Source organism: Triturus cristatus, chromosome 4_2 (assembly GCF_964204655.1).
Source record: "Triturus cristatus chromosome 4_2, aTriCri1.1, whole genome shotgun sequence".
Taxonomy (NCBI): domain Eukaryota; kingdom Metazoa; phylum Chordata; class Amphibia; order Caudata; family Salamandridae; genus Triturus; species Triturus cristatus.
In genome coordinates this window covers 959740881-959763857 of record NC_140586.1, presented here as the reverse complement: position 1 = coordinate 959763857, position 22977 = coordinate 959740881, and the positions used below count along the sequence as shown (strand labels likewise).

The 22977-nt window shown below is 46.0% G+C and overlaps 1 pseudogene across 1 annotated transcript in view; it reads left to right on the top strand.

Moving 5' to 3' along the window:
* The window catches only part of LOC146839121 (uncharacterized), a 97009-nt pseudogene that overhangs the window by 43742 nt on the left and 30290 nt on the right, over positions 1-22977 (top strand). Inside the window, exon 2 of the transcript XR_014960779.1 lies at positions 21155-21279. The product of XR_014960779.1 is annotated as an uncharacterized LOC146839121 (transcript). The remainder of the gene's footprint in view (positions 1-21154; positions 21280-22977) is intronic.

Sequence of the window (22977 nt, the reverse complement as noted above, 5' to 3'; positions counted from 1 at the left end):
AACATAGACGAGGGGTGAAGAGGAGATCTGCACAACCACTGGAAGTGTCAAGTGGGTTTGTGAATTGATGGCATGTTATGTTGACATGGTCAGGGGAGAGTTATATGGTTTTTGTGTCTGGTAGTGCAGTTCTGACCACTTCAAGCCCTTTAGTTTTCTTGTACTTCATGAGTAACCATGGTCACTCTCTGTGGAGCCTTAGTTTTGGCTTTAATCTGCCATTGTGGACAAAACGTTCTACTTTTCCACAGCATAGGCATATGTTTTTTGTTGTTGCTTTTCCTCTTTAGTTAGGGGCCCCCTGACCTCTCCTGTATGCATGGGCGTGGACTCTGTATTCGCCAGAGAACTCCACACACCACACATAACCATAGGGAGTACGGAGTCAAAAAACTCTGCACATTGCTTGTGAATACCGAAAAGTACTAAACTTACTACAAAGTGTATGTTTACCTTTGAGAATCAGGCCTAGTGTATTTGCTTTGGCCTCTGAATGTTTACAAGAACAGGATCTGGCAATGATATTGGCTGGATATAAGACCAACTTTGATCTAGAATTAGTGGAGGTAAGGATCGAGCCATGTCATATGGCAGTCCACGAGACATGAATTATATCCATATCTTGTCTTAATGCTTGGGTTCTCCATGTAAAGCAACCAACATCCTTGCTCAAGAGGCTCCTTAGGGTTTTCGGTTGCAGGATATTCACCAAAAATTGGTGACTGTCCCACCTGCCGTATTAAGAATTTAAACCTGTCAGTATGCTCTAAATAGGGTGGTTAGGACACCCACCAATTTCTGGTTCATGGCCCACATCTGCCAAACTCTTAAGTGATCCCCTAAGTCTGCTAAAGTTACCACCACGGGAACATCTCGCTCGGACGTGGTGTAGTTGTGGAACACTTTCTGCCAACAACTAAATCACAACCATAAAGTGTTGTGTTGTGTTGTGTCTTGGGCTTCATCACTGCCAAGGCCCTGGTTGCAGAACCGCTGCTGTGTTTGTGGTCACCTTGCGATACAATAGAATAGAAAATAACACCCTAAGGAAACTAGGAACTGATTGACGGGATTTAAGGTACTTGCATACAAAATACGCTAGCTGGTTATATGGATTACTGCTTTGCTTTGTTCTTTTACTTGCCCCTTTATAGCTTGGGTCTTTACTGTTTGCCCCAATCTTTGTGTGTATGTAGTATTTTATAGCACAAACATTGCCAAGAGGTAGCACATGCTGTACAGGGTCAAAGACAGGCTAAAAGTCATCAAGTGATAGGAGTGAGGAATGTTAGCAGCACCATGGACTAGAGTGCCACTTGCTTGCCTAGGGTGCAGAACCAGTGGCGCTTACCCTAGTCATCCTCTCTTCTTATTTGCGTGGCCCACACAAAGGACGCTGTAGTCTGCGGGAGGAAGGATGTCTGCGGTGTGGGGGAGAACCATATTTCTGTGATGAGGAGGGCATCAAGCTTGTGATCGGTGATGAGGTCTGCAATGTCTGGTGTGTGCCGTACTCCAAAGAGCATGAGTTGGAATGTGTGTTCTGCAGTTTGAGGTGTGTGATAGTGGGATGTGTACGAGGCGGGTTGTACATGCTTTGTGAATGCTATTTCAGTGTTTTGGTCATTTAGGTCTGGGTGTGATTATGGGGATTTACAGTATGGGGTGCTGGATGATGCCCATGAGTTTATCTTCCCTTGTAAGTTTCAGTGGATCAGGAGTCTGGCCCAAGGCTTTCCTAGCCATGAACACACCCAAGCAGGTGATAAACATGTGTGTCCACCCTTTGCTGGAATGCCCGGGTGACAGGACATCATGAAAAGTTAATTGAAGTATGGAGAAGGAAGGAAGTGATGTCAATTCCTGTGTACTTAAATGATACAACTTGCAGTGATGTCACGCCCTGTGCAGATGGGTGATGGCAAATATAGTTGGATGTCAGGAAATGAAGTCCTCTGGCCTGGTAGCTTCTTTTAAACTTGGTTGTGGCAGGAAACTACTGATGTCGCTTCCTGTGCAGACTGATCATAAGAAATAAGTGAACACAGGTAATGCTTTGATCACACACGTCATCTAATCTTTTGCATGCACCTGTAGAACTGAGTTACTTGTAGATCTGGGAATGAGCGTGGTTCTCTGTTCCTGCAGACAGGATGATGTAACATTAGTCCAGTGTAATCAGTTGTGCTTTATTTTGTATTTCCACATGCATCCAGCAGTCTTGACAACCTTACGCCAATACGGAAGTCTAACCACAGATTTTTGTTTCTCAGTGTCATGTTTGGTATCCAAACGTGTTTTGGCATGTTTCAACTTTTGTGATCTTGCAATTTCCCTAGAAATTACCCTCTCATATATCCTCCTACCCGAGTAAGTATTTGGGCTATACTAGAAGTCGCTTACCTCTATTTCATCTTAAAAGTAAATATAGGTTCCGGATAGGTTAGATAGTGTGTATTGATCAGACTTTGTATGTGGTATGATTAATTTGTTGGTTACAATCATGGATAGCCGACTGTTGACGATATGAAACATTGTTAACAGGGTTACGATAACCGTTACATGTACATTTCAGATACAAGTACTTCCTGATCTTGACGAGCCTGGTCGCATGTAGTCTGTGTTTAATGATCATCACGACAACGAGGCAATAAATGGATATTTAAAGGCGGTAACATTTCTTTTGTTGATCTTGGGCCATATTCATTAGCATGAATACAAATGTAATTTATGACCAGTATGCACACGTTTGCGGTTTTGATGTGATTTCTTCTTTATTATTATGAGACATCCATATTAGATAATGTACATCATTCTGGTTTCTAATGTGGAACGATCAAGCCGTTTTGTATAGCAGAGCAATGCTGTAGAAGGTGTCGATATTAAACAGTGCCAGCAGCTCTAACATGGCTGTTACTTTTACCTCTTGGATGTGTTGACTTCCCCATCTTGAAGAGCCTGGTTGGGTGTAGTCCGTGATTGAGGAAGTATTAAAATATTATAAATGTTAATGCAATATATGCAATAGTATGCATACATTCACTTCTTTCTAAGATGCTTTCTTTAACTTGACGAGGCAAGTCGGATATAGTCCATTGTTTATTGATGGTTATGTGATTTTAGATTCTACCTACAGTCCGTTGTTTATTGATTGTTATGAGATTTTAGATTCTACCTACAGTCCATTGTTTATTGATGGTTATGAGATTTTAGATTCTACCTACAGTCCGTTGTTTATTGATGGTTATGAAGTTTTAGATTCTACCTACAGTCCATTGTTTATTGATGGTTATGAGATTTTAGATTCTACCTACAGTCCATTGTTTATTGATGGTTATGAGTTTTAGATTCTACCTACAGTCCATTGTTTATTGATGGTTATGAGATTTTAGATTCTACCTACAGTCCATTGTTTATTGATGGTTATGAGATTTTAGATTCTACCTACAGTCCGTTGTTTATTGATGGTTATGAAGTTTTAGATTCTACCTACAGTCCATTGTTTATTGATGGTTATGAGATTTTAGATTCTACCTACAGTCCGTTGTTTATTGATGGTTATGAAGTTTTAGATTCTACCTACAGTCCATTGTTTATTGATGGTTGTGAGATTTTAGATTCTACCTACAGTCCGTTGTTTATTGATGGTTATGAGATTTTAGATTCTACCTACAGTCCATTGTTTATTGATGGTTATGAGATTTTAGATTCTACCTACAGTCCGTTGTTTATTGATGGTTATGAAGTTTTAGATTTTACCTACAGTCCATTGTTTATTGATGGTTATGAGATTTTAGATTCTACCTACAGTCCATTGTTTATTGATGGTTGTGAGATTTTAGATTCTACCTACAGTCCGTTGTTTATTGATGGTTATGAGATTTTAGATTCTACCTACAGTCCGTTGTTTATTGATGGTTATGATATTTTAGATTCTACCTACAGTCCATTGTTTATTGATGGTTGTGAGATTTTAGATTCTACCTACAGTCCATTGTTTATTGATGGTTGTGAGATTTTAGATTTTACCTACAGTCCATTGTTTATTGATGGTTATGAGATTTTAGATTTTACCTACAGTCCATTGTTTATTGATGGTTATGAGATTTTAGATTCTACCTACAGTCCGTTGATTATTGATGGTTATGAGATTTTAGATTCTACCTACAGTCCGTTGTTTATTGATGGTTATGAAGTTTTAGATTGTACCTACAGTCCATTGTTTATTGATGGTTATGAGATTTTAGATTCTACCTACAGTCCGTTGTTTATTGATGGTTATGAGGTTTTAGATTCTACCTACAGTCCGTTGTTTATTGATGGTTGTGAGGTTTTATATTCTACCTACAGTCCGATGTTTATTATAGCCTTATAGCCCTTCGTCGCAGGGCTATACCGGCTGTTAAAGGCCCGCTGCAGCGTTAAAGGCCAGAGCCGAAGGCGAGGGACTTTAACAAAGCAGAGGGACTTTAATAGCTGGTATAACCCTGCGACGAAGGGCTATAAGGCTATTAGAACATTCTGCCACTAGAGGGCAGAATGTTCTAACAAATAAAACAAAGCCTTCAGGGAGCGCGAGGGGATTATAATCCCCTCAGGCTCCCTGAAGTCTTTGTTCACAGCCAGAGCTGTGAACAAAGAAGCATTGGAATGTTGGCGCTCCGGGCTTATACCAGCCATTATAAGCCCGGAGCGCTCCATTGTTTTCAATGGAGCTCCCAACATTCCAATGTTCTAATAATAGTTATGATATTATATAGATGGTGACAGTTGGTTTGTGGGCTCTGACTCATATTAAATAGTGAGAGTGTGAATATATTCTAAGTACGCATAGGCCTATCCTGAGCTTATATATGATCCAAGTTCCTTGATAGCGGTGCGGCCAAGAGAATCATGCTTTATTTTCCTCTACCAGCTTTGCTAGCAGCAGCTTCTAAAGAGCTGCCATGATCATGTCTGGCTTTGTGATTTGGATGCACCGGGAAATGTATAGTCCATAGTTGTTTTCTATTACCAATGGGAGAGTATATATGGACTTTTTAAAACTGCGCTTATGATCCACGCTAGTCATACAAGTGGCTGTCGCAGTACTCTCCGCTGCGACATAGCGCTGTTTTTTGCAGTAAGAAACCTGATATAGTGCATCGACTTGATATGTTACTGGACGTCTGAGAGGACTTGTAGCAATTTGTCTTTACATGTTATAATTGCAGCGTTGCGTAGATGTTGGCGTACTCTCCGATTCCACACAGCGTTGTTTTGCAATATGAATCATGTATATGCCAGCAGAATTTTGAGAGTACTGGGGATATTTTGGTATTCACTGTGTGTTACATTTGCACTGTGACTTCGAGGCACTGCATATTGAATGTCAATATACCAATGGAATGGCAAACGTATGTGTCCATATTTTGTACAATTGGAAGCATTAGATTTGTTACATCGTACATGTGAAAGTTTGCATACTGGATATTTGTACACACTTTTTAGTGCTATATTTCTTTGTATGTAATTGAATTTGCCTTGTTGGACAAAACAAGGTGTAGGTAGAATATCCCTTGTTTAGATTTAGTCTCCTTGTGAAACTCTCATTATATACATTTTCAACTACAGAATTTGATCTTTCAAGATTTGAGAATTTGGGATATGAGCATACTGTGAGTTTATTAGACACATCGTAAGACATAGAATTTTGGTTTTCATTTCAGATATTGTATGTCTGAATGCTTGTGATACTATAGGCACAAGATGTCTGTCTTGGAATGAGCTATTTCTTCCGCTTACGTAAGAGGTGTAGATGGAATATTATTCACTATTTTGGGTAATATGATTGGTTATGTGAGTTTCCTATTTGTATTAAATATTCACCTGGTATTCTTTTTGCAGTCTGTTTCTGGACAACTGTTCTCCACACACATGGGTTCTTTTGAGGTGTCACTGGGTTTCTTCTCTTTAGTGTCGAGGATGCACTGCTCAATCTCTTACCTTTGGATGCATTGTCTTGTTTGTGGTTTCACTGTTCTTAACTGTAATTTTAATCTCAAGAAATAGCCTTTTGGAATGCGGTGTAACACAAAAGATCATGCACCAGGGATACCGTGGTTGATAACTACATAAGGATGAGACTATGCAGTTCATGGAAGGTTTTCTGTTTATTTGTAGCCTGATGAAGTCGATGGTGGATATACCCTATTGACGAAACATATGTTGGCTGCAAAGGTTGTTAAGACTGCTGGATGCATGACGAGATACGAAATAAAGCAATGCTGATTGAACTGGACTATTGTACATGGAATAACTCTTAATTTTGGTGTTATGGGGATCTTCTATTTTAGTGGTGGCTCCCTATTGGATTGTATGGTGGCCACATCTTCTCCTTGGAGCACCTCTATGAATTAGTTCTTTCAGATAAATTAGGTACACACATTTTTGTGCAATCTTATGACCTTTCCACCTGTCTTTCTTGCATTGTGTGATGTAACTTTAGTTTGTTGCTGCAGAAAAGATTAGTTCGCTCATAGCTCTTTTACTGGCAGAGAACTTTATTGATTACTTCTTGATGTTTTTAGGTCCATCAGTTAATTCACTGTCATCCTTATGTGAGGGCAGGCTAGAATATCTGGTATTGTTGTCCTGCAGATTGGTTTGCCTGAGTTTGGAAGTGTCATCTGGTGTATACTTTCAGGATTACGAGCAAGGTAAGTAGCATCTAATGGGGACGTGGAAATGGCACTTTTTTCACATATGTTCTACTGTGTGAAGGATCGCTGACTCACAAGCCTTCAGATGCTAAGGATCGCTGACTCACAAGCCTTCAGATGCTAAGGATCGCTGACTCACTAGCCTTCAGATGCTAAGGATCGCTGACTCACAAGCCTTCAGATGCTAAGGATCGCTGACTCACAAGCCTTCAGATGCTAAGGATCGCTGACTCACAAGCCTTCAGATGCTAAGGATCGCTGACTCACAAGCCTTCAGATGCTAAGGATCGCTGACTCACAAGCCTTCAGATGCTAAGGATCGCTGACTCACTAGCCTTCAGATGCTAATGATCGCTGACTCACAAGCCTTCAGATGCTAAGGATCGCTGACTCACAAGCCTTCAGATGCTAAGGATTGCTGACTCACAAGCCTTCAGATGCTAAGGATCGCTGACTCACAAGCCTTCAGATGCTAAGGATCGCTGACTCACAAGCCTTCAGATGCTAAGGATCGCTGACTCACAAGCCTTCAGATGCTAAGGATTGCTGACTAACAAGTTCCTAGTTCCAAGGATTGTTTTCAACAGGTAAGGATTGCTGACTGGTTACCACAGGGTGAGGGCCCTCAGTCAGAATCTGTAGATTCACCACAGATGTCTCTTCTCCATGAGCATCTACAAGGTCTGCATACTCTTCATTTTTTCAATGTTTACCTGGGCACGTATGCTGGACCTCTTATAAGCCCTTTGGTCCCCCCTTTTTGATAATATAGTTGATGCACGGGTTACCCCCGTGGGACTACGTACAGGTTACCATACGGTGCTATCTGCACTGAGTGGACCCCACTTGCTTTAAAACCTCCATACAATTGACGGTTGGTTTTGTTTATCTACCCAATATGGATGATAACCTAGGACTCAGCTTCAATGATGAAGCTGTAGCTGATATTTTAAGGAAAACCCCCTCCCTTCTTGGGGTAGGGGGGACTGTGGCTTCAGGGTCACAATCAGAAGACTGGACTTCACTCACAGCATTGAAAAGGGAATGGGTGAAAATCACGCTCCATGGGGCATTGATGACTGAATACCTACGAGCTAACATCGCCCCCAGTGGACTCATAATCAATGTGTTTCCAAGGCTATTTCTGGAAGACCCCACTTTTAAAAAAGAATGGTGTTTGGTCTCATGGAAGTGCACCAGAGACCTCCTGGTTCTCATTATCAATACGGCCCAACGGCTAGCAGATGCCTTACTAGCGAGAATTCAGGCAGCAGAGGGTGCACTTAAATCCACGATCCAGAATACTGCCTTCAAAGCGAAATTAGCAGAAATTAACAGTGAGATCACTGAGAACAGGGAATATCTACTCAAACAAAAGATAGCTAAGTTGCAGAAGGATATTCAGAAATTCGATAAGGAAAAGATTTACCCCTATTTGAAAGCTGATTACCAGACAACCAAGAATAGTTATTCTTCTGATGACAGCTCTGATAACTCAAGAAGGGGATCTACTAACAGCGACTCGAGTACAGGCAGTTGGGGGGGGGAATCAGCAAAAAAGGAATTATCCACCTTCCTACCCCATCTACAATAACACACCAGCCTACACAGGTCCACCACAACCACCCTTTTGGCAGTTCCCCATGTTTCCTCATGGGCAACCCCAGTTCTATCCCCCTGGCAACCCTCCTTTTTTAGACAGAGGTTGGGGCAGAGGAAGAGGGCGCAAAAGAGGGGCTCAAAAGGGAGTGCAATGGCAGGATCAGGAACAACTCCCGTCGACATCCCGGGGCAGGTACAGAGGGAAAAGGAACTAGTTGTCAATTTGTCCAAGAGACCCTTGAGTGCTTTAGAACAATCGGTCCTTGAAAGAGGACTGGGATATGTCCCTACACCCAGGACTGACAGATTCAGAGACCACTGTGAAATTCAGGAACTCTTCAGAAAGATACGCTTGAAAGCGTTCTTTCAAGACCAACCAACTGTTGAGTCTACCGACACTGGTTTACGCAATCCCTCTACATTTACTCCAACTAACAGTATGGTCCCCCCGGAAGTGCTAACATTTGAGAAGGCAGTTCTTCGTGAGCTGGAAATGATCCCTATAAGACATACCTTTCACAATATGTCAAATGCGGAACTTTCAGCAGCTAGAACTCTAGCCAACGACAATAGCATCACCATTAAACAGGCAGACAAGGGGGGTGCCACGGTGATACAAAACACCACTGACTACGATCATGAGTGCAGACGTCAACTTGATAACACCACTTACTACACTCCTATCACGATTGATCCAACACTTAGACTTACCACCAAGATTGCTACCATCACTTTTGAAGCAGTAAGCAATGGGTGGATCAGTAAGAAGGAGGCTGAATTCCTCAATACGAAGGATCCCAAGACCCCTTACTTCTATACGCTGCCCAAAATCCACAAGGGTACCACACCAGTCCCAGGACGCCCCATTGTATCTGGAATAGGGTCACTTCTAGAACCCCTTTCCAGGTTTGTTGACCATTTCTTACAACCTTTGGTCAAGAATACCCCCTCTTATATCCGTGATACTACGGATATCCTACAGGTCATAGAGGAGACACATGACACAAGTGACATTGACCTATTGGTCACGCTGAATGTGGAAGCATTATATACCAATATCCCCCAGCGTGCCACATTAACAGCAATTGAGAATGTCCTCATGAGAGAGGACTGGACCTCTCCTACCCCGATCTCCTTCATAATGGAATGTGCGACCTTGGCGCTCACGGAGAATTACTTTGAATACAAAAAACAACTGTTTCACCAATCCCAGGGCACTTCGATGGGGAGCACCTTCGCCCCTAGCGTGGCCTGTATCTACATCGCCACCTTTGAGGAAGAAGTCATTAGACACCCTAACAACCCCTACATCAACAATTTGACCATGTGGAGGCGCTTTATAGACGACATACTTATCTTCTGGAAGGGGAACCATCAGACCTGTCTAGCCTTCTCCGAATGGATTAACACACAGAACCAATTTTTGAAATTTACTCATACTATTTCTGACTCCCACGTGCCCTTTTTAGATCTGAAGGTGTCACTTCATGATATAGGCTTAAGTACCACACTTTACAAGAAACCCACAGATAGGAATAGCTTGCTTTTATACAGCAGCCATCACCCTAGGGCTCTCAAGGATAATCTGCCCTTTGGCCAGTTCCTCCGCATCAGGAGGAACTGTAGTTCCACTAGTGACTATCTGACTGAGGCCCACCACCTGAGCTCCAACCTTAAGCTTAGAGGTTATCCTGAACGTCAGGTCAGAAACTCACTAAAGAGGGCTCGGAATAATCCACGTGATGTCCTACTACAACCTAACATGAGGGAACTTACAGATACCTTGACCTGTGTAACATCCTTCACCCCCGATTCCACATGCATAAAAGGCATAATAAAGAAACATTGGGGTATCCTGACTACGGGTGATCTTACCATTCCCTCCCCACGATTTGCCTTCAAGCGAACACAAAATCTTAAGGACATTCTCATCAACACGAGACCGAGACACTCTGAGCACAAGGAACAAAGAACCTTATGGGATCTTCCCCCGGTGAGAGGCCACTACCCCTGTGGTTCCTGTGCTGTATGCCCACAAACTACAGTGACTAAAGAAGTGATTTTGTCAAACTCCTTCACTTGGAAGATTCAGAAACACACTAATTGCAATACTACTCATTGTATCTATTTACTCACCTGCCCGTGTGATAAGAGATACATTGGCATGACCCTGAGATCAGTCAAAACACGCATAACAGAACACAAAAGCAATGTGAGATGCCAAAAGATCACTACCCGACTCTATACTCATTGTAGAGAAAACAATCACACACCTGACTCCCTAAGATGGCTAGTCCTTGAGGCACACCCTGGGATCACACATAAGGCTCTGTTCAAGATTGAACAGAGATGGGTACACCGTCTTAGGGCAGATTCTGAAGGACTCAATGATCAAATTCCATGGGCTACACTCAATAACAGATAGATTACCCTCCATTCCCCGTGCGCTAGTACACCCCTGTACACGTAAGTCGCATGCTGTGACTACCTTTCTCTCCCCCCTGATGGCAATTTTTAGCTTCTCCCTCCATGCAGGCGTACATTATGGAGGTTCTCCTTAATTTATTTATTTGTAACCTTCTTTGATCGGGGTATAATTACCATTGATGATTAGCTATTACTCTATGTACATTAAGATTAACTACATCTTAAGATGGCCGCCGTCTTTGACACATCAATACCATTCACCCAACTTCACGCCGGATGCTCTGACTCCGCACACACCTCCCGGAAGCCGACCAGACTCCGCCCACACCGGTTAGCATTTCAGCAAGGGACCTAGACCAGTGCTGCCCTTCCCGGTTCAAGCAGCGCCTTGGGTAGGTTAACGGCCAATCCCGGCAGCACCTAACACGTAAGTGTAATGACATTGTTTGCGTGTCCTCAAATTTGCGGCAGGTGTTGGCAGCTTGATGTTTGTGCACCCGTGATTGACGGATACGGCGGTTTCTGCAAATAGAGTACCGTAAGTGTTCGCGAGTGACTAAGATTACGCTGTGGTCTTTCCCTCCCACTGGAGGCTTCTACTTTTGGCGGCCACAGCGGGTTGCACCAGCTCGGTGTCAGTCGCATCTTCCGCGTACTTTGTTTGACCTTTAACGGGTGACAGGGCTCCGCTGATTTGCTGCTTTGCATCCATTATACACCACCACCTGATGTGTGGGCTTCTTGGGTGCAGAGACAGCGTGCCGGCTATTCCCAGGACACCCTTGTGAGGTCCGGCAATTTGGTGGTTCTGCATGTGTACTGTTCACTTTCCGTATTTCACCAGCTGGGTTCATACTATGCTGCTGCTGAAGGTTGAGTGCACCATCGCCTCATTCTGACATTCGTTGGTCCTTGAGGTTCACTCTTGCGCTCAACCACGGCTCTGTGTCACCGCGCATTTATTTCCCCTGTCATGGCCGCTCTACGGGCGACATTTCTTCATTTGTACTTGACCGCGTGTTGGGATAGTAGCCCGGTTCCTTACCCCTTCTACTCCTTCCCTGTTTCCCACACAGGACACCAGGATCTTGGTGTCCGGGCAGCGCAGCGAACACGGACAGAAGCAGGGATATACACTCTAATGGGTGAGTGCCCTGTTACTCCAAGGTGTTAATACCAGTTCTATTCTGTAGCTACCATTATTTGTCCAGTGTTCTGATTTTTAATGGTTCTTGGTTTTAACCTCACCTTCATGTATAGTTTTTACTATACTTTTTTGCTCAATTACCCACACTTGACCACAACTGACATAGTCTATCATCATTCCCCCCAGGAGGAGAGACTTTGTTTGTAATCTATGTTCGGATTACCATACTTCTGTCTTGGTTACCTTATTTTCTTCTTTTTTTAGGTTCCCAATTGATACATGGCGAGACCGTTTCCCATATCATAGGTGGTAGGTAATATATGCATCCACCACACTGTGTAGATAGTTAACACTTTCAATAGGTCCTGAAGAATTGCCAAGGATCACTAGGACCGCTAGGCATGAAACATGTTGACCTCCACAGAAGAGCATAGCTAAGCTGAACCTTTACGTCAGCTAGCTGCCACTCTGTTTTTGTTTTTAATCAAGTGGATAGCCATCCTTAATAAAGTTTCATTTTTGGATTATCCAACTTGTTTTAATCACCAACACTTACTCACATCTACACCACTAGACCCCTCACACACACTTCACCATACGGCCAGGAACAGAAGATCTCCGATAAAGAGCCCCTTTAAGGGTGCCCGTCGGGAATTGCAGCGCCGGCCCGACGAAGAGCAGGTCCATATGATGAAGCATGACACCTAGCTTGCTTGGTGTGTGAGGACCCTAGTTCCGACTAGAGGAATTCCCTTCCTCTTCCTTACGGTCTCCTTGTCACCTACACCCTCTCTCTTCCTTCCACCTGAGGAACTGCATACTCTTCATTTTTTCAATGTTTACCTGGGCACGTATGCTGGACCTCTTATAAGCCCTTTGGTCCCCCCTTTTTGATAATATAACATCTACAAGGTCTGGCACAGACATGCCTATCAGTGTGTCTCACATACTAAGCCATGTCCCAAATTGCCACCTGTCTCACTGGCTCTGGGTCCATTTGCTCCTAGGAGATTGATAGTTCTCGCTAGAACAGAGCAGATTCAGAGGAACCCACTGCCCCATGACGTTTATTCGAATTGTTTTTTCCTCTTCTAAAAAGACGCAAGCAGAACCAAGTTCAAGTGGGAAGCAGATTGTTGCCATGCCGACCAATTCATAACAGGTAGAGAGCGGCCAAATGTTCTGACAGTACCATTTGGATCCAGGCACTCGCTGGGGGTAAGCCATTAGCAGTAATCTCTCTTCACATTGGCTGAAAGCGCAATGCCAGCACGGAGACAGCAGAACCTTTTTCACTCAGCTCATTCCAACCTTGTGGTAAAGTGAGAATGAATCGAAAAACGTTAGTGTAAAATATGAGACTTGGCGTAACGGCAACATTTCTGTAAACCACGATAAATATTTGTATTTTTACTTGAACGTATATACTATACATATGTTTCACGGGGCATGGTCTAATTCCGCTTTTCACTGCAATGGTTTCAGATTTTGTGGATCATAGGGCGAGAGAGAGAGATAGGACATTTGTCATTTGATCTCTGATTGCCATGCTCTTCACCTGTGTTTCCCCTCCCTACATCCCTTATTGCACCCAATGTTCACATTTATAAATATTGGATCCATCGATGACACAATTTGTACTTTGCAGTGGTTGAATGCAGAGCAGTAGCACAAGTCTCCAAGTTTTGTGACATTATGACTACACTGTTGAATAAACTCCATGTCCATTGCCGTCCATAACATGCGCAATCATTCTGTGAGGGTTCCATGTGGTGTTGAGCCTAAATTTGTGCTCAATTAATTATTCGGTTTTACTGTACAACCTAATTTTATCATCCTTTAAGGTCTATCTGCAGCATCGCTATTCACCGTTTTGTGCATTGTGTGCTACGGGGGCCAGTCTAACCCCGGACAATTATTTTGTTTGTGGTTTTTAAGCATTGTTTGATCTGGAAGAGACTATTAGTAATGGATTCCTCACCTTAGAATTACCCCCAGGCGCCAGCCTGGATCCGAGGAATTTTTCTTCAGCAGTACCCCTGCGTGTCGGTAGGTGGTGTCGGTCGGCTCCACATTCGTCGTTGGCGTCGTGATCGCCGGAATGGCGTCATGGTATCTACTTAGACGCCGCCCCTGTGCGCTGACGTCAGTTCCTTCTTTTTCCGCACCAGTCAGCGCAGATCCGGAGAGAGGGGTGCCTCTAGTCATTTTTTGACTTTTGTCGATATCTTTTTTTGAGTCGTTCAACTCCTGGTGCACAGGGTTGTCATCTTGGCAGACCAGCTTTAAGCCTTGTGGCTCCTGCCACAAGCTGATGTCTGTGACGAACCCACATCTAGTGTGCCTCTGGTGTCTGGAGCTTGACCACAACCCGAAGTCGTGCTCCGACTGTCGAGCCATGGCCCCAAAGTCTTTGCGGGAGTGGTCCTGAAAGCTTCTGGAGGCCTCGCAGTCGGCTCCACTCCGCTCGAAGTCCTGGTCGAGAGGGAGGTCACGGGACCGGTCGTGGAGCTATCACCACCATTCCTCGCCGAAGTCTCCGTCTTCGGGTAAGTCGAAGCACAAAAAAAGGCAAAGAAGCACCGTCGGCTGACGCGACGTGGGATGCAGAAGGTAATCGTACTGCTCCGAATGCGGAGCCTGTTTGGTCGGTTCCGAGCCTCCCTCCCTTCCTGGGAGCCGAAGCCACTCCTGCCCAACTTTGTAGCTTTTACGAAGCCCTCCACTCTAACTTTGAGCAGCCCGACTCCGCCAGTGCTCCTTCGGACCCCGCAGACTCGGCTGGGGGTTCTTGGCCTTCGATGCTGGCGGCTTAGGCGCCGCAGGGTCCCCAAGGATCCACGCCTGGATCCGGATCGGCGCCGGTCGACCTTACGACATCTCCTCCGGCGTCGAATCCATTGACGACACCTCCGCCCCTTCTACTACCGGTTGTGTCCCCAACCGGCATCGACCCCAGCCTCCCCCTTGTACCGACCAATACTTTTGTACTCTTGTTCTACCCTGGTGTTCACTATTGCCCTGAGTGGCAACCAGAGGAAGTTGAGGACAACTGGGAGGGGTCTGTGGACCCTCTAGAAGACCAGTTGGAAGAACCGGACTGGAGAGAGGAGTTTGGTGAGGCCAGTGGTCTGGACACTTCTCCAGACCTTGGTATGCTTTCTCCCCCTACTGTGGCTACGGAAGAGGGTGCATCATACGCAGTGGTGTAGCGTAGGGTGGCTAATGTCTTAAACCTTAAGCTTCCTACGGTGGTGGTCAGTACTAACCTCCTGACCGAGGTGATTCAACCGTCAGCTGCCTCTTCGGAGCCCCTGCTGCCGTTCAGTGAGGCCCTTACAGACATCCTTCTGGGCACTTGGTCCAAACCCAGCACAGGGGCTCCTGTGGATAGGATGATTGCCCCACCCCACCCCACCGCCCGGACCAGGGCGACCCCATTTTCCTCTCCCAACACCCTACCCCTGAGAGCTTGGTGGGACAAGCCTCTACTTCCAAGGGCGCATTCCCTACTGCTCCACCTGACAGGGAATCCAAGAAGCTAGATCACCTTGGGAAGAAGATGTTTTCTTCCGCCAGCTTTGGACTGCGGTCTGTGAACACCGCATGTCTCTTGGGCCGTTACACCCACTCTGTGTGGGACACGGTCCCGCAGGTGCTGCCTCAGTGCTCGAAAGAGACACGGCCGTGCTCTCCCGTGCAGTTGCCGAGGGGAGAGATGCAGCGAAGTTCGCCATACGATGTGGGCTGGACACCGCCGACTCACTAGTCAGGACGATTTCAATGTCAGTAGCCCTACGACGCTTCACCTGGCTGAGGTTCACTGGCTTTTCGTGCGCTGTCCAATCGATTCTTTTGGACATGCTCTTTGATGGCCGTTGTTTGTTTGGCGACAAAGCGGACACCGTGCTCGAGCGCTTTAAGGATTCTAGGGCTAAGGCCATATCCATGGGCCTTGCTACGACCTCTCGCCCAGCGCAGTCTGCTTTTTAGCTCTTTTCGTGGCTACGGAATGGGTGCCCCACCACCTTCTGCCCAGAGCCACAGGCCTGCGCAAACTGGCCAATCTCTGCGCGGCCGGGGACATGGGACCCAGAGTCGTGGTCAGCGGGCCAGCCGGTGGGCCAGTCCACCAGTGACCCCTCTGCAGCAGCCTCTAAACCTTCCTAGTCCGACCCTTCAGGGCCACCAGTTGACAATAGGCTGCAGGATTCGCCATCAACTCCCCCACTGGCAGAACATCCCGTCGAACAGGTGGGTTTTGCAGATAGCCCGAAGGGGCTACCCCGGCCCCTTCGAGACTACTCCTCCATCAATGCCATCTACATTCCATCGCATGACGGAGGATCACTCGGCCCTTCCCTGCCAGGAAGTTACGGCTCTCTTGGCCAAAGGAGCCATCGAGCGCGTCCCTGTGCCAGAAGTAGGTCATGGTTGCTACTCCCACTACTTTCTGGTACCCAAGAAGGACAAAGGCCTGTATCCTATCTTAGATCTCATGGATGTTAACCGCTTCCTCCGGAAGGAGAAGTTCAAGATGTTGACATTGGCTCAAGTTCTGTCTGCCCCAGACCCTGGAGACTGGATGGTAGCGTTGGACTTGCAGGATGCCTATTTCCACATCCCTGTCCTGCCGGCCCACAGGCGTTACCTACGGTAGGCCACGAACATTTTCAGTTTACCGTATTCCCCTTTGGCCTTACCAGCTTCCTTCGGGTGTTCACGAAAGTGAGGGCGGTGGTTGCAGCTCATCTGCGCAGATCAGGGGTTTCAGTCTTCCCCTATCTCGACGACTGGCTGCTGAAGCCGGGCCCTCCTCCAGACTACGGCGGACCTCCTGCAGTCGCTGTGGTTCACTATCAACGTGCCGAAATCACACCTGATTCCCTCTCAGAAACTCCTTTTCATCGGAGCGGTTCTTGATACAACGCAGTTTCGGGCTTATCCTCCCAAACAGTTAGTCTGGGATATTCGGGCTATGATTCCGATCTTTCAGCCTCTATCCTGGGTTTCGGTCAGAATGAGCCTTATGGCTTCCTGCATCCGGCAGGTGGATTATGCCAGGTGGCATATGTGGGCTCTGCAGTGGGATCTGAAGTTCCAGTGGGCACAGCATCAGAGGAATCTTTCCGATTGCGTCCAGATCTCGCAGAGCTCTGCACGCCAATTGCAGTGGTGGCTAACGAACCACAATTGGGTCAACGGCAGATCCCTCTCCCTTCCCCAACCAGAGTTCACAGTGGTGACAGATGCATCACTTCTGGGGTGGGGAGGCCATATGGGAGAGGCGGAGATCAGAGGCCTCTGGTCTCCAGCGGAGTCCTGGCTCCACGTCAACCTTCTGGAGTTTTGGGTGATTCGTCTTGCACTGAAATGGGAGCCCGTTAATCTTTGTTTGTCTGCCTGCTACAAACCTGTGCCTGACAGGGGAGAGGAACTACATCTCCCGGCACCACCAAGGGGTGAGCACGCCACCCATGTTCCACACGGGAGGTGCTTTATCATCGGCCAGGGCCCCCGCAGCACGGGAGCCCGTTAATCTTTGTTTGTCTGCCTGTTTGCCTGCCACAAACCCGCGCCTGACAGGAACTACATCTCTCGGCACCACCAAGCAGTGAGCAGGCCGCCCACGTTCTGCGCCAGGAGGCGCTTTATCATCGGCCAGGGCCCCAGCAGTGCGGGACGGGCCTGGGCCAGGGCGGGCCCGTCTGCGGCCGAATGAGGCTGTGCTGGGCCAGGCCCTTTGATCCTCGCTATCGGACGAAGCTACACTGGAGTGATTCATCAAGGACAAGATTAAGAAACAGTGCGTGCTTCCTCTGTATAGGGGACTGTATTAAAACCCTGGCCTACATATCTGGTTGCTCTACATTGAATCAGGAAGTAACCTGTGTGTCCTCCTTTCTGACTCCTGACCCCTGAAGAGTCTGTTATGTTGCAATTCAGATCTCACTAGACAGCGTTTCTTGACTGATTAGCTATGGGTAAAAGGAAGCTGGTTATCGGATAAGGGGGCTCGCAAGGGATCAACGTAGCGGGGCCAGCTGGGACAATAGACTCCTTAACTAAAGCTGCTAACGTTATCACAAAGGAAATAGCTCTAACTGAAAAAAGGCTGTCTTTGGAATCTGAGAAATTAGCATTGGCATCGGTAAGGGAGGGTGACATGATGAGTTCCGTCTCGAACACCATTGATGTAGATCAAAAAGAAGAGATGGAAGCACCTATTTTCACCCCGGCAACTGTTTTGACTCTGGGTGAAGGCTTGGGTTGCCCGCCCACCAAAAGAAAGAGAACTGGCGGCATGGAAGCACTGAGGAAATCACCGCGGCCAAAAATCACCACACCTCCTGCTAATTGTAATATGGAACTGTTGGTGGACAATCTCGCAGTAAGGTTAGAGAGCCTGACCAAAGACTTGTTAGCATCTATATTTTTTAAATTGGAAGAGATGAGCTGAAAATTAACTCTTTCATCTCCCTGCATTATATTTGCCCCTCTGGAAGTGACACAACAGCAAAGGGGAGGGGGGACTCCTGCCTGGGGTCTGGTGGTGAAACCCAAGTTCCTCAGATGAGCAGCTCCCAAGAAGTGACAGCACTATCTTTAACTAGCATGTCTAACACTAATTATATCAAGAACACCCCTGGGGAACCGAATTCGAACGAGGGCCCACCATCCATATATCCTTTTTCAGTCCCTAATATGGCCACAGCTAATAACCTTAGTATAATTGACCTCCCCCCCCATCTTGCCGTCTTAACAGGGGTTCCCATACTTACACCTGGCACTAAGAAAACCTCTCTGGATCTCATCCATAAGACCACTCATTGGTGTAATAACCATGTGATTAACGGTCCTAAGATTACCTCCGACATCACTATGGCTAGAAGAGTGGGGAGGATAGGCCATGGGACCAGGAAAAACGTTGAGAGAGATTGTCCTGTTGTTAACTTAGCCCTAGCCTGTCCCCTGAGCCTCGACGAAAATTCTTGACTATCGTGGGTGGCTGAAAAAACCCAGGGCAAGATGTTGTCATTGAACACCTCTACTAGAATTTGTGTATCCACGCCTCCACCTCCACCATTGTTGGACAATCTCTCCAATTCTATCTCTACCTTGACCAACCCTGTTGACCCCTTCGTGAAAGTATTGTCCTGGAACATAGCCGGCCTTAGTTCTAAGCAGGGTAAAAAAATTTGGGAACAGTTTCTTGTTACACACCACATTATTGCTTTACAGGAAACATGAGAGCCCAACAATTGTTTTTGTTTGGATGGTTTTTTCACTTTTTGTAAACATGCTATCCCCTGGAACATGGGAAGAGCTAGGCGGGGTCTTCTTTTAATGTTCTCACTCCAGCTCTCCTACAAAGCCAAACTGATTGATTGTCGACCACCCAATGTGTTAGCAGTGGAACTGTCATGTAAGAATCTCCCCACTCTGTTAGTGGTTAATTTTTATAACTCCTTCTCCAGATCTCATGAGACAGAACATTTATCAGCCTTAGAGAATTTCCTAGAAAGCTTTGGGGAAGGAAGTCATGTCTATCATGACACACTAATCTTAGGAGATTTCAACATCCATCAGTGTTGTCTCAACTGTACCTCCATATTGAAGGTGGGTGATGGTTCTGATTTGTCCAATCATTTAGAGCATACTGTCAAGTCTCCACTCACCTGAAATCCAGGATGTTCGCTTTGCGAGATGAGACGCTTGTTCTCTACGCCCCCAAAAATCTAATCCTGTCAAACCGTATGTATAACACAGCTTAACAAGAGCAAATCTTCAGGGGAAGGAGGAAAATGGGACAAAATAAAAAAGAACAGAAAGAAAACACTGCTGGATTCGGATCTTGGCACGACTGTGGCTCTGATCGCGATACCTTAACCACTCTGTAAACACAGCGATTCTTCTGGGAAAATATCTATGTACAAACGACAAAGATCAATAAACAGTCATTAACCTACTTTTTTTTTTTTGAAAATTCTTTTTATTGGCATTTAGTTATATAAACTGACATTTATCACGTTTCACATAAATGGCTGCAACATATACGTAGCGGGATAGACCATTATTGAGTGTAAGATCACATGTACACCGTGGTTGGTGTAAGTGTGGTCTGCGGTATAGCAGGTCTGTGCCAGTGAAAGAAAGACTAGGGGGGAGAACTGAACTGGGGAGTGCCATGGGATGCTTAGCGTTGGGGTGAGGCGTATACTATGAGTCCGTTATTGCCTACTCCATCATGCAGCTACTATTCACCTAGGAGGGAGTGTGAATGCGGGCTGATATGGATTGCTGTGGAGCGTTCCCACTGGGGGGAGCCAGACCCGATGCATCCGAGGGGTTCGCGGAGGATTGTGGAGGGGGGGGGGTCTCCTATCTCGGGAGCCTGTGCGGTGCGAGGTGGTATGGTGCTGGGGGCATGTAAGTCAATGACTGGGGTCTCTGGAGTCTGGGACTGCCTAAATTGGTGCAGCAGGAGCGCCCATTCTAGGGACATTGGGACCTTACGTATACCTTTGGCTTCCTCCTCCCGGATTGCATCTTCCTCGGCCGCCGCCCATTTGAGAACCGCCCCCACCCATGCCGCAATCGGGGGACCTGATGGGGCCCGCCAGTGCATGGCTATACAGCGTTTGGCCAGTAGGTGTGCTAGGAAAACAACATTCATTAACCTACTTAGTTGAATACATTCACTAGTATCCTGATTTACGTTGCACATAAAGATTATACCTATCACTTTAATTTGCTGCTCAACATATAGCTGAGATATTGTTTCCCTTTTATCATCAGATGTATCACGTGCTCAAAGTGACGTTGTTAAACACGTGTATAATGCTGCTCTCTGTAGTGAAATAAAAGAACACCTTGTCACCTTTTCAGCATAACACATCAATAACTAAAATTCAAATGTTCCATGAAACACTTACTAACAAAACACCTTTTTCTTGTCTTCAAGAATATCATAAAATAAAAGTAATACAACACAAAATAAGGTTCAGCAGAAAATGTCCACTTATTTCTGAGTAGGAAATGAGTCTGTCTCTCTTTACTTTGAAAAGTCTTATTTGTCTCACTCTAGAAATACGAAGACACTATTATTTAATGAACCTTGGAGCATTTCCTCTGCGAGCGCAAAAGTCGTAAATGATTAGCCTTTGGAATAAAACAGAAAAGTACCTGTTTAATCTTTGACGTGCTTCCACTGCAAGCTTTGTTAATTAGAAATGCCTTACTTGACCGAGCGCTGCTTTTTCTTTCTTTGTTGCAGGCCGTAGTTATTTCCTAGACAGAACGAAGGAGGAAGTTGTGGCGTTGTCCTGGAAACCACCAAGAGCTGACTGGAACCGATGAGGAAGAACGCTGCCTGCGGCGCGGGAACTTGAAGGAAATCAGGTAAGTGGGGAGTCGTGACGACGAGCGCAAGCACGTCTCATTCTGCTTTCAAGCCTTTTATAGGCTTCAGGTGGGTGGGGTGGTTTAACAGAAATGCAAATTGCCAACTGTCAAGCGGGTGTGGCAGGCGCATGTCAACTGTCATTAGTTCTGCTGAATCAAGTTGTTTCAAGCTAAATGGATTCAGATACCAAGAACTACTTAATGTGTATAACAGTATTACAGCAAACCAATCCAGTTTATACAAGAAAAATAAAAGCATGAAAGTTCACACTTGTGCAATTCCATAAAGCTAACCAAAATAAAGACTGAACATGCTACATATATTGGGCCAATTCTAATACACAGTATGAGGGTTAGGCATGTTTATGGCGTAAATCCTAACACATACACCATCGGGCATCTGTTTAGAAAGTTTTCTCTCAGCCCACAATTTGCAATGTCTACAGCAATCAGATACTGGATCGCTCCCTCTCGGCCGCCATAAATGGGGGGTTCCGAGTCAAATCTCTAACGCAAACATCAGTACTAAACATCAAGCAAGGAGATTGAAGGCTCATTCCGGAGAGTTTTTTAGACAATTTGTTTTCCACCTGTGCCCCGGAGTTCCAAGTCTGCATGGATCCTGTCTCACACGACAGAGCCACTCTTGAAGCTTTTGACAGACTCATTAAGCAGGTAGAATCTGATTTAACCTCCAAAACCAGAGCCAGATGCCCAAAAGCCAAAAGGTGGCTTGACAATACGTGTTCGGCTGCCCATAGGCAATTTAAACAGGCCCTTATGCGAAACCCAAGGGACGCAATATTAATTAGGAGCCGCAGGAAGGCCTATAAACTTGCAGCCCAGGAAAGGAAGAAGCAGATAAGGGAGCAGGACTGGGAAGCGCTCAGCCAAGCTAGTGTCCTGGCTGACAGCACCAGATTTTGGTCGGTGGTGAACACTCCCTATTTCTCAGATACACCAAACTCTAGCAGTGATTGTACGATACCTGCTGAGCTCTGGGTCCAGCATTTTGGTAACATCTATAGCGATGTAAATTTGGAATCTGCCGTGGGACAATCAGTTCCCGGCCCACCTAGCAACCCTCTCCATTTCAGCAAAGATGAGGTTTACAAAGCTATCATCTCAACCTTGGCAGGAAAGGCGCCTGGTCCTGTTAAATGGTAGCGGCAGTTTCAATCGATAACCTTTCAAGTATTTGCCCGGCGGTAATCGCCTCTCATACCACTCGATAATTTACCAATGAAAGAGGCAGGCGCCGGAGACTGGAAGGCAGGAAACAAAGTTTTATTCCGTCGGAGCAGATCAGACAGCAAGGTATCGTCACGAGGTGCTCTAACTGCATCTCTGAGACCTGGTCTCTTATACACAGGTTTATTGCTTTATTACACATGGTACATCCTTATTGAGACTTTGATGTACGGAAAGACATCCCTGGAACCCCCACTTCAAGCTCGTTCCCACACATATCTACAGTAGGAGATGGCTATCTCACAGCTGGACATTCCGCCAATTCCCGGGGGTGAGTGCAACCGGCCGGGTCTCAGGGAGTAGGGCTTTGATCCACTGTAATCCCTTTGATGTGGGGTGTTTCCCTTACAGTAGGGGCAATAAACTGCATCCGCAGGGCTAGGTGATGGCCTAGGATCGGTTCGGACAATGGGGCGCAGAGGAAGGGGGTTATCAAAGAGAGGC